A 13,608-nucleotide genomic window follows, 5' to 3' on the forward strand; every position below is an offset into this window, starting at 1 on the left:
GTGCAAAGAGATCGGCCATTGCCTGATCAGTGTTCGAATAAGAGTTCTCAAACGTAAGCTGTGGGGGAAAAGATACATGTTTACGCTTAGTGTTTACAAAGTTATAAAACTGCTTCGGATCCTGAGTAAACTGTATCCTGCAGCGGCGAATATAACTCCTATAACATTCTGCGTTATGCACGGTGAAATTGGACCGAGCTACTAAGTATCTTGAATAACTAAATGTACAGCCAGATAATCTATGTTTATTTAAAAGTCTACTCATATCGTTCCATAAATTTATAAGGTGCCTTGTATACCAAGGCGGATTGGTTGAAGCAGACGGATATTTCCCCGGAACACAAACGTCAAAAAATATGTTCAAAGTGTAATAAAATTTTTTAAATGCGATGTTAATATCCTCGCATGCCAGTAAATCAGTCCAATCAAATTCCGAAATTTACTTATTTAATTTCATAAAATCAGCCTTACGAAAGAAACGAACTTTATTAGGAACTAAGACTTAAGGTCAATAAAGCCATTTTTTCGATTAAAATCTCAAGAGTGGGATGATATGGATCCTCAGGGTTAGAAAGGGGAAAAGTTCTAGAAAGAGTAATTCTATCAGCATCAGAAACGAAACATAAGTCTAACAGTCGACCTACAGAATTTCTAACGAGGTTCATTTGCCTCAGTGACATGTCCAACATGCCCGCAGGGAAGTCGTGGTGAGAGTTAAGCTGTAAAGACGGTGAATTTTCAACATTTGACCGCATAAGTTCTGGGATATTAAAGTCACCCAGAGCTATCAGCTGGTCACCATAAGACAGACGATCGAAAACCAAACGAATAGCGGAGAAATGTTGCCAGTATATTGGCGGTTCGGACGAAGGTGGTGTGTACGAACAGGTAACATACAAAGATCTTCAGAAGCGAATTTGGAGTCTACAGAAATGAACACTCCTCTTCCCCTTCTCTGAGTTCTATTACATCTAAAAGTGGTGTACCTACTTGGAAAAACTTCGGAGCTTAAGATCTCCGGCTTTAACCAAGTTTCTGTAAAGACTATAATGTGAGATTCAAACGAAGAATTATCAGAATACAGTTTGGGATGTTTACTACGTAATACTAGATATTCTGATAGGTAAGTGTTAGTGAAGACATTAGTTTTTTGAAACTGAGGAAGATAAGGTGGAAGGTTGGTCAGTGGGCGGAACATGTGGGAGTTTTGCGCCCACAGGTTTGGTTATTTTTTTCTCCAACGTACTTCGCTGAGGTTCTTGGACGAAAATGTCCTCTGGCCAAAAGCTGGCGGAACAAATCGTCTTGAACATCTGCAAGGGCACACGTATTTTGAAAGATGACGTGTGACTGGTGTATGAATATTTAACTTTTGTAATATCCACCAGCTTTATGTCGGCTTTTGTTTTGGCTTTGATATTGTTTTTGCGCGGTTCCCACTGCATACGTACAGCCCACCTCCCGCCAACCGACCGAGGGACGCTGCCGCGTGACGTACGGCTCGAATCGCGGGACTAGATCCGAGATAGATTAAGCGAAGAGTAGGAGAAAGATATCACGAGGAAGAGTGTTGCACAGATAAGGCGGTTAATATAAGCGATTTAAGATTGTTAGTAGAGCAAGGTGACAAGATGTGGTAGAGACCATTGTAGTCCGAACATAATACCCTGAACGGATCGTGTTGGGCATATGTCGAACTACAATGGCTGAGGAGTAGAGGACGAAAGTTTCTAGTCCTTCTACTAGGAACGTTAAAATTTAAGCGTGTTAGTAAATGCTGGCTGTCTATATTTCCATAAATAAGATTGTATAGAAACGAGACACTCAGCATCATTCTACGGTTTGTTAATGATGGTAAGTTGATTAGTAAAAGTCTACTACGATAAGAGGGGAGGTAAAGATTTGCATCCCAATTAAGTCCCCCTAAGTAAGGAAGTTTTTTTGTACAGATTCAATGTGATCTTGGTGTACTCCATATTGAGGACTCCAAACACACGATCCATACTCAAGAATACTCAAGAAGCGAATGGTTAATAGAGTCAAATGCTTTACTGAAGTCAGTGTAAATGACGTCTGTTTGTAAGCCATTCCGGAAGCCATCCGTGATAAAAGATGTTAGCTTCAATAAGTTGGTAGTGGTGGAGCGGCGCTTCATGAAGCCATGTTGGCACGGAGTTATTATTGAGCTACATAGGTGTGCAAATGTGGAGTGATACGTTTTTCAAAAAACTTTGGAATTGCTGACAATTTAGAAATGCCTCTATAATTACAGCGTCGGATTTTTCCCCTTTTTTATGCAGCAGAATTATGAAAGATTCCTTCCACATAAGATCGAAGTTTCCAGCGATAGATTAAAGAGTTTAACGAGCAGTTTGCACAGAGCATCGGGGCAGTTCTTCAGAACACAGCCTGGCGAACACACGGGCTTGACCTTAAAAAGATCCGATAACACACCACTTTGATCGAAAGATGGGCGAAATATAAGATTGGCTGATTGGATATTATAAATGTAAGGCTGTGCTGAGCTGCTGCTAGGTGAATACGTATTTTTAAAAAAAACTGTGCAAAGAGATCGGCCATTGCCTGATCAGTGTTCGAATAAGAGTTCTCAAACGTAAGCTGTGGGGGAAAAGTTACATGTTTACGCTTAGTGTTTACAAAGTTATAAAACTGCTTCGGATCCTGAGTAAACTGTATCCTGCAGCGGCGAATATAACTCCTATAACATTCTGCGTTATGCACGGTGAAATTGGACCGAGCTACTAAGTATCTTGAATAACTAAATGTACAGCCAGATAATCTATGTTTATTTAAAAGTCTACTCATATCGTTCCATAAATTTATAAGGTGCCTTGTATACCAAGGCGGATTGGTTGAAGCAGACGGATATTTCCCCGGAACACAAACGTCAAAAAATATGTTCAAAGTGTAATAAAATTTTTTAAATGCGATGTTAATATCCTCGCATGCCAGTAAATCAGTCCAATCAAATTCCGAAATTTACTTATTTAATTTCATAAAATCAGCCTTACGAAAGAAACGAACTTTATTAGGAACTAAGACTTAAGGTCAATAAAGCCATTTTTTCGATTAAAATCTCAAGAGTGGGATGATATGGATCCTCAGGGTTAGAAAGGGGAAAAGTTCTAGAAAGAGTAATTCTATCAGCATCAGAAACGAAACATAAGTCTAACAGTCGACCTACAGAATTTCTAACGAGGTTCATTTGCCTCAGTGACATGTCCAACATGCCCGCAGGGAAGTCGTGGTGAGAGTTAAGCTGTAAAGACGGTGAATTTTCAACATTTGACCGCATAAGTTCTGGGATATTAAAGTCACCCAGAGCTATCAGCTGGTCACCATAAGACAGACGATCGAAAACCAAACGAATAGCGGAGAAATGTTGCCAGTATACTCGGACGAAGGTGGTGTGTACGAACAGGTAACATACAAAGATTGACCGGAAAAAATTATTTGAATACAAAGAAATTCAAAATCACAAAACTCTTGTGATTTTATCTCTTCAGAAGCGAATTTGGAGTCTACAGAAATTAACACTCCTCTTCCCCTTCTCTGAGTTCTATTACATCTAAAAGTGGTGTACCTACTTGGAAAAACTTCGGAGCTTAAGATCTCCGGCTTTAACCAAGTTTCTGTAAAGACTATAATGTGAGATTCAAAGGAAGAATTATCAGAATACAGTTTGGGATGTTTACTACGTAATACTAGATATTCTGATAGGTAAGTGTTAGTGAAGACATTAGTTTTTTGAAACTGAGGAAGATAAGGTGGAAGGTTGGTCAGTGGGCGGAACATGTGGGAGTTTTGCACCCACAGGTTTGGTTATTTTTTTCTCCAACGAACTTCGCTGAGGTTCTTGGACGAAAATGTCCTCTGGCCAAAAGCTGGCGGAACAAATCGTCTTGAACATCTGCAAGGGCACACGTATTTTGAAAGATGACGTGTGACTGGTGTATGAATATGTAACTTTTTTAATATCCACCAGCTTTATGTCGGCTTTTGTTTTGGCTTTGATATTGTTTTTGCGCGGTTCCCACTGCATACGTACAGCCCACCTCCCGCCAACCGACCGAGGGACGCTGCCGCGTGACGTACGGCTCGAATCGCGGGACTAGATCCGAGATAGATTAAGCGAAGAGTAGGAGAAAGATATCACGAGGAAGAGTGTTGCACAGATAAGGCGGTTAATATAAGCGATTTAAGATTGTTAGTAGAGCAAGGTGACAAGATGTGGTAGAGACCATTGTAGTCCGAACATAATACCCTGAACGGATCGTGTTGGGCATATGTCGAACTACAATGGCTGAGGAGTAGAGGACGAAAGTTTCTAGTCCTTCTACTAGGAACGTTAAAATTTAAGCGTGTTAGTAAATGCTGGCTGTCTATATTTCCATAAATAAGATTGTATAGAAACGAGACACTCAGCATCATTCTACGGTTTGTTAATGATGGTAAGTTGATTAGTAAAAGTCTACTACGATAAGAGGGGAGGTAAAGATTTGCATCCCAATTAAGTCCCCCTAAGTAAGGAAGTTTTTTTGTACAGATTCAATGTGATCTTGGTGTACTCCATATTGAGGACTCCAAACACACGATCCATACTCAAGAATACTCAAGAAGCGAATGGTTAATAGAGTCAAATGCTTTACTGAAGTCAGTGTAAATGACGTCTGTTTGTAAGCCATTCCGGAAGCCATCCGTGATAAAAGATGTTAGCTTCAATAAGTTGGTAGTGGTGGAGCGGCGCTTCATGAAGCCATGTTGGCACGGAGTTATTATTGAGCTACATAGGTGTGCAAATGTGGAGTGATACGTTTTTCAAAAAACTTTGGAATTGCTGACAATTTAGAAATGCCTCTATAATTACAGCGTCGGATTTTTCCCCTTTTTTATGCAGCAGAATTATGAAAGATTCCTTCCACATAAGATCGAAGTTTCCAGCGATAGATTAAAGAGTTTAACGAGCAGTTTGCACAGAGCATCGGGGCAGTTCTTCAGAACACAGCCTGGCGAACACACGGGCTTGACCTTAAAAAGATCCGATAACACACCACTTTGATCGAAAGATGGGCGAAATATAAGATTGGCTGATTGGATATTATAAATGTAAGGCTGTGCTGAGCTGCTGCTAGGTGAATACGTATTTTTAAAAAAAACTGTGCAAAGAGATCGGCCATTGCCTGATCAGTGTTCGAATAAGAGTTCTCAAACGTAAGCTGTGGGGGAAAAGATACATGTTTACGCTTAGTGTTTACAAAGTTATAAAACTGCTTCGGATCCTGAGTAAACTGTATCCTGCAGCGGCGAATATAACTCCTATAACATTCTGCGTTATGCACGGTGAAATTGGACCGAGCTACTAAGTATCTTGAATAACTAAATGTACAGCCAGATAATCTATGTTTATTTAAAAGTCTACTCATATCGTTCCATAAATTTATAAGGTGCCTTGTATACCAAGGCGGATTGGTTGAAGCAGACGGATATTTCCCCGGAACACAAACGTCAAAAAATATGTTCAAAGTGTAATAAAATTTTTTAAATGCGATGTTAATATCCTCGCATGCCAGTAAATCAGTCCAATCAAATTCCGAAATTTACTTATTTAATTTCATAAAATCAGCCTTACGAAAGAAACGAACTTTATTAGGAACTAAGACTTAAGGTCAATAAAGCCATTTTTTCGATTAAAATCTCAAGAGTGGGATGATATGGATCCTCAGGGTTAGAAAGGGGAAAAGTTCTAGAAAGAGTAATTCTATCAGCATCAGAAACGAAACATAAGTCTAACAGTCGACCTACAGAATTTCTAACGAGGTTCATTTGCCTCAGTGACATGTCCAACATGCCCGCAGGGAAGTCGTGGTGAGAGTTAAGCTGTAAAGACGGTGAATTTTCAACATTTGACCGCATAAGTTCTGGGATATTAAAGTCACCCAGAGCTATCAGCTGGTCACCATAAGACAGACGATCGAAAACCAAACGAATAGCGGAGAAATGTTGCCAGTATACTCGGACGAAGGTGGTGTGTACGAACAGGTAACATACAAAGATTGACCGGAAAAAATTATTTGAATACAAAGAAATTCAAAATCACAAAACTCTTGTGATTTTATCTCTTCAGAAGCGAATTTGGAGTCTACAGAAATTAACACTCCTCTTCCCCTTCTCTGAGTTCTATTACATCTAAAAGTGGTGTACCTACTTGGAAAAACTTCGGAGCTTAAGATCTCCGGCTTTAACCAAGTTTCTGTAAAGACTATAATGTGAGATTCAAAGGAAGAATTATCAGAATACAGTTTGGGATGTTTACTACGTAATACTAGATATTCTGATAGGTAAGTGTTAGTGAAGACATTAGTTTTTTGAAACTGAGGAAGATAAGGTGGAAGGTTGGTCAGTGGGCGGAACATGTGGGAGTTTTGCACCCACAGGTTTGGTTATTTTTTTCTCCAACGAACTTCGCTGAGGTTCTTGGACGAAAATGTCCTCTGGCCAAAAGCTGGCGGAACAAATCGTCTTGAACATCTGCAAGGGCACACGTATTTTGAAAGATGACGTGTGACTGGTGTATGAATATGTAACTTTTTTAATATCCACCAGCTTTATGTCGGCTTTTGTTTTGGCTTTGATATTGTTTTTGCGCGGTTCCCACTGCATACGTACAGCCCACCTCCCGTCCAACCGACCGAGGGACGCTGCCGCGTGACGTACGGCTCGAATCGCGGGACTAGATCCGAGATAGATTAAGCGAAGAGTAGGAAAAAGATATCACGAGGAAGAGTGTTGCACAGATAAGGCGGTTAATATAAGCGATTTAAGATTGTTAGTAGAGCAAGGTGACAAGATGTGGTAGAGACCATTGTAGTCCGAACATAATACCCTGAACGGATCGTGTTGGGCATATGTCGAACTACAATGGCTGAGGAGTAGAGGACGAAAGTTTCTAGTCCTTCTACTAGGAACGTTAAAATTTAAGCGTGTTAGTAAATGCTGGCTGTCTATATTTCCATAAATAAGATTGTATAGAAACGAGACACTCAGCATCATTCTACGGTTTGTTAATGATGGTAAGTTGATTAGTAAAAGTCTACTACGATAAGATTTGCATCCCAATTAAGTCCCCCTAAGTAAGGAAGTTTTTTTGTACAGATTCAATGTGATCTTGGTGTACTCCATATTGAGGACTCCAAACACACGATCCATACTCAAGAATACTCAAGAAGCGAATGGTTAATAGAGTCAAATGCTTTACTGAAGTCAGTGTAAATGACGTCTGTTTGTAAGCCATTCCGGAAGCCATCCGTGATAAAAGATGTTAGCTTCAATAAGTTGGTAGTGGTGGAGCGGCGCTTCATGAAGCCATGTTGGCACGGAGTTATTATTGAGCTACATAGGTGTGCAAATGTGGAGTGATACGTTTTTCAAAAAACTTTGGAATTGCTGACAATTTAGAAATGCCTCTATAATTACAGCGTCGGATTTTTCCCCTTTTTTATGCAGCAGAATTATGAAAGATTCCTTCCACATAAGATCGAAGTTTCCAGCGATAGATTAAAGAGTTTAACGAGCAGTTTGCACAGAGCATCGGGGCAGTTCTTCAGAACACAGCCTGGCGAACACACGGGCTTGACCTTAAAAAGATCCGATAACACACCACTTTGATCGAAAGATGGGCGAAATATAAGATTGGCTGATTGGATATTATAAATGTAAGGCTGTGCTGAGCTGCTGCTAGGTGAATACGTATTTTTAAAAAAAACTGTGCAAAGAGATCGGCCATTGCCTGATCAGTGTTCGAATAAGAGTTCTCAAACGTAAGCTGTGGGGGAAAAGATACATGTTTACGCTTAGTGTTTACAAAGTTATAAAACTGCTTCGGATCCTGAGTAAACTGTATCCTGCAGCGGCGAATATAACTCCTATAACATTCTGCGTTATGCACGGTGAAATTGGACCGAGCTACTAAGTATCTTGAATAACTAACTGTACAGCCAGATAATCTATGTTTATTTAAAAGTCTACTCATATCGTTCCATACATTTATAAGGTGCCTTGTATACCAAGGCGGATTGGTTGAAGCAGACGGATATTTCCCCGGAACACAAACGTCGAAAAATATGTTCAAAGTGTAATAAAATTTTTTAAATGCGATGTTAATATCCTCGCATGCCAGTAAATCAGACCAATCAAATTCCGAAATTTACTTATTTAATTTAATAAAATCAGCCTTACGAAAGAAACGAACTTTATTAGGAACTAAGACTTAAGGTCAATAAAGCCATTTTTTCGATTAAAATCTCAAGAGTGGGATGATATGGATCCTCAGGGTTAGAAAGGGGAAAAGTTCTGGAAAGAGTAATTCTATCAGCATCAGAAACGAAACATAAGTCTAACAGTCGACCTACAGAATTTCTAACGAGGTTCATTTGCCTCAGTGACATGTCGAACATGCCCGTAGGGAAATCGTGGTGAGAAATTCAAAATCACAAAACTCTTGTGATTTTATCTCTTCAGAAGCGAATTTGGAGTCTACAGAAATGAACACTCCTCTTCCCCTTCTCTGAGTTCTATTACATCTAAAAGTGGTGTACCTACTTGGAAAAACTTCGGAGCTTAAGATCTCCGGCTTTAACCAAGTTTCTGTAAAGACTATAATGTGAGATTCAAACGAAGAATTATCAGAATACAGTTTGGGATGTTTACTACGTAATACTAGATATTCTGATAGGTAAGTGTTAGTGAAGACATTAGTTTTTTGAAACTGAGGAAGATAAGGTGGAAGGTTGGTCAGTGGGCGGAACATGTGGGAGTTTTGCACCCACAGGTTTGGTTATTTTTTTCTCCAACGTACTTTGCTGAGGTTCTTGGACGAAAATGTCCTCTGGCCAAAAGCTGGCGGAACAAATCGTCTTGAACATCTGCAAGGGCACACGTATTTTGAAAGATGACGTGTGACTGGTGTATAAATATTTAACTTTTGTAATATCCACCAGCTTTATGTCGGCTTTTGTTTTGGCTTTGATATTGTTTTTGCGCGGTTCCCACTGCATACGTACAGCCCACATCCCGTCCAACCGACCGAGGGACGCTGCCGCGTGACGTACGGCTCGAATCGCGGGACTAGATCCGAGATAGATTAAGCGAAGAGTGGGAGAAAGATATCACGAGGAAGAGTGTTGCACAGATAAGGCGGTTAATATAAGCGATTTAAGATTGTTAGTAGAGCAAGGTGACAAGATGTGGTAGAGACCATTGTAGTCCGAACATAATACCCTGAACGGATCGTGTTGGGCATATGTCGAACTACAATGGCTGAGGAGTAGAGGACGAAAGTTTCTAGTCCTTCTACTAGGAACGTTAAAATTTTTGCGTGTTAGTAAATGCTGGCTGTCTATATTTCCATAAATAAGATTGTATAGAAACGTGACACCCAGCATCATTCTACGGTTTGTTAATGATGGTAAGTTGATTAGTAAAAGTCTACTACGATAAGAGGGGAGGTAAAGATTTGCATCCCAATTAAGTCCCCCTAAGTAAGGAAGTTTTTTTGTACAGATTCAATGTGATCTTGGTGTACTCCATATTGAGGACTCCAAACACACGATCCATACTCAAGAATACTCAAGAAGCGAATGGTTAACAGAGTCAAATGCTTTACTGAAGTCAGTGTAAATGACGTCTGTTTGTAAGCCATTCCGGAAGCCATCCGTGATAAAAGATGTTAGCTTCAATAAGATGGTAGTGGTGGAGCGGCGCTTCATGAAGCCATGTTGGCACGGAGTTATTATTGAGCTACATAGGTGTGCAAATGTGGAGTGATAAGTTTTTCAAAAAACTTTGGAATTGCTGACAATTTAGAAATGCCTCCATAATTACAGCGTCGGATTTTTCCCCTTTTTTATGCAGCAGAATTATGAAAGATTCCTTCCACATAAGATCGAAGTTTCCAGCGATAGATTAAAGAGTTTAACGAGCAGTTTGCACAGAGCCTCGGGGCAGTTCTTCAGAACACAGCCTGGTACTCCATCAGCGCCTGGCGAACACACGGGCTTGACCTTAAAAAGATCCGATAACACACCACTTTGATCGAAAGATGGGCGAAATATAAGATTGGCTGATTGGATATTATAAATGTAAGGCTGTGCTGAGCTGCTGCTAGGTGAATACGTATTTTTAAAAAAAACTGTGCAAAGAGATCGGCCATTGCCTGATCAGTGTTCGAATAAGAGTTCTCAAACGTAAGCTGTGGGGGAAAAGATACATGTTTACGCTTAGTGTTTACAAAGTTATAAAACTGCTTCGGATCCTGAGTAAACTGTATCCTGCAGCGGCGAATATAACTCCTATAACATTCTGCGTTATGCACGGTGAAATTGGACCGAGCTACTAAGTATCTTGAATAACTAACTGTACAGCCAGATAATCTATGTTTATTTAAAAGTCTACTCATATCGTTCCATAAATTTATAAGGTGCCTTTTATACCAAGGCGGATTGGTTGAAGCAGACGGATATTTCCCCGGAACACAAACGTCGAAAAATATGTTCAAAGTGTAATAAAATTTTTTAAATGCGATGTTAATATCCTCGCATGCCAGTAAATCAGACCAATCAAATTCCGAAATTTACTTATTTAATTTCATAAAATCAGCCTTACGAAAGAAACGAACTTTATTAGGAACTAAGACTTAAGGTCAATAAAGCCATTTTTTCGATTAAAATCTCAAGAGTGGGATGATATGGATCCTCAGGGTTAGAAAGGGGAAAAGTTCTAGAAAGAGTAATTCTATCAGCATCAGAAACGATAAGTCTAACAGTCGACCTACAGAATTTCTAACGAGGTTCATTTGCCTCAGTGACATGTCCAACATGCCCGCAGGGAAGTCGTGGTGAGAGTTAAGCTGTAAAGACGGTGAATTTTCAACATTTGACCGCATAAGTTCTGGGATATTAAAGTCACCCAGAGCTATCAGCTGGTCACCATAAGACAGACGATCGAAAACCAAACGAATAGCGGAGAAATGTTGCCAGTATACTCGGACGAAGGTGGTGTGTACGAACAGGTAACATACAAAGATTGACCGGAAAAAATTATTTGAATACAAAGAAATTCAAAATCACAAAACTCTTGTGATTTTATCTCTTCAGAAGCGAATTTGGAGTCTACAGAAATTAACACTCCTCTTCCCCTTCTCTGAGTTCTATTACATCTAAAAGTGGTGTACCTACTTGGAAAAACTTCGGAGCTTAAGATCTCCGGCTTTAACCAAGTTTCTGTAAAGACTATAATGTGAGATTCAAAGGAAGAATTATCAGAATACAGTTTGGGATGTTTACTACGTAATACTAGATATTCTGATAGGTAAGTGTTAGTGAAGACATTAGTTTTTTGAAACTGAGGAAGATAAGGTGGAAGGTTGGTCAGTGGGCGGAACATGTGGGAGTTTTGCACCCACAGGTTTGGTTATTTTTTTCTCCAACGAACTTCGCTGAGGTTCTTGGACGAAAATGTCCTCTGGCCAAAAGCTGGCGGAACAAATCGTCTTGAACATCTGCAAGGGCACACGTATTTTGAAAGATGACGTGTGACTGGTGTATGAATATGTAACTTTTTTAATATCCACCAGCTTTATGTCGGCTTTTGTTTTGGCTTTGATATTGTTTTTGCGCGGTTCCCACTGCATACGTACAGCCCACCTCCCGTCCAACCGACCGAGGGACGCTGCCGCGTGACGTACGGCTCGAATCGCGGGACTAGATCCGAGATAGATTAAGCGAAGAGTAGGAAAAAGATATCACGAGGAAGAGTGTTGCACAGATAAGGCGGTTAATATAAGCGATTTAAGATTGTTAGTAGAGCAAGGTGACAAGATGTGGTAGAGACCATTGTAGTCCGAACATAATACCCTGAACGGATCGTGTTGGGCATATGTCGAACTACAATGGCTGAGGAGTAGAGGACGAAAGTTTCTAGTCCTTCTACTAGGAACGTTAAAATTCAAACGTGTTAGTAAATGCTGGCTGTCTATATTTCCATAAATAAGATTGTATAGAAACATGACAACCAGCATCGTTCTACGGTTAGTTAATGATGGTAAGTTGATTAGTAAAAGTCTACTACGATAAGAGGGGAGGTAAAGATTTGCATCCCAATTAAGTCCCCTAAGTAAGGAAGTTTTTTTGTACAGATTCAATGTGATCTTGGTGTACTCCATATTGAGGACTCCAAACACACGATCCATACTCAAGAATTTTATGCAGCAGAATTATGAAAGATTCCTTCCACATAAGATCGAAGTTTCCAGCGATAGATTAAAGAGTTTAACGAGCAGTTTGCACAGAGCCTCGGGGCAGTTCTTCAGAACACAGCCTGGTACTCCATCAGCGCCTGGCGAACACACGGGCTTGACCTTAAAAAGATCCGATAACACACCACTTTGATCGAAAGATGGGCGAAATATAAGATTGGCTGATTGGATATTATAAGTGTAAGGCTGTGCTGAGCTGCTGCTAGGTGAATACGTAGTTTTAAAAAAAACTGTGCAAAGAGATCGGCCATTGCCTGATCAGTGTTCGAATAAGAGTTCTCAAACGTAAGCTGTGGGGGAAAAGATACATGTTTACGCTTAGTGTTTACAAAGTTATAAAACTGCTTCGGATCCTGAGTAAACTGTATCCTGCAGCGGCGAATATAACTCCTATAACATTCTGCGTTATGCACGGTGAAATTGGACCGAGCTACTAAGTATCTTGAATAACTAACTGTACAGCCAGATAATCTATGTTTATTTAAAAGTCTACTCATATCGTTCCATAAATTTATAAGGTGCCTTTTATACCAAGGCGGATTGGTTGAAGCAGACGGATATTTCCCCGGAACACAAACGTCGAAAAATATGTTCAAAGTGTAATAAAATTTTTTAAATGCGATGTTAATATCCTCGCATGCCAGTAAATCAGACCAATCAAATTCCGAAATTTACTTATTTAATTTCATAAAATCAGCCTTACGAAAGAAACGAACTTTATTAGGAACTAAGACTTAAGGTCAATAAAGCCATTTTTTCGATTAAAATCTCAAGAGTGGGATGATATGGATCCTCAGGGTTAGAAAGGGGAAAAGTTCTAGAAAGAGTAATTCTATCAGCATCAGAAACGATAAGTCTAACAGTCGACCTACAGAATTTCTAACGAGGTTCATTTGCCTCAGTGACATGTCCAACATGCCCGCAGGGAAGTCGTGGTGAGAGTTAAGCTGTAAAGACGGTGAATTTTCAACATTTGACCGCATAAGTTCTGGGATATTAAAGTCACCCAGAGCTATCAGCTGGTCACCATAAGACAGACGATCGAAAACCAAACGAATAGCGGAGAAATGTTGCCAGTATACTCGGACGAAGGTGGTGTGTACGAACAGGTAACATACAAAGATTGACCGGAAAAAATTATTTGAATACAAAGAAATTCAAAATCACAAAACTCTTGTGATTTTATCTCTTCAGAAGCGAATTTGGAGTCTACAGAAATTAACACTCCTCTTCCCCTTCTCTGAGTTCTATTACATCTAAAAGTGGTGTACCTACTT

The sequence above is a fragment of the Drosophila ananassae genome, chromosome XR (genome assembly GCF_017639315.1).
Source record: "Drosophila ananassae strain 14024-0371.13 chromosome XR, ASM1763931v2, whole genome shotgun sequence".
In the NCBI taxonomy this organism is placed as follows: Eukaryota; Metazoa; Arthropoda; class Insecta; order Diptera; family Drosophilidae; genus Drosophila; species Drosophila ananassae.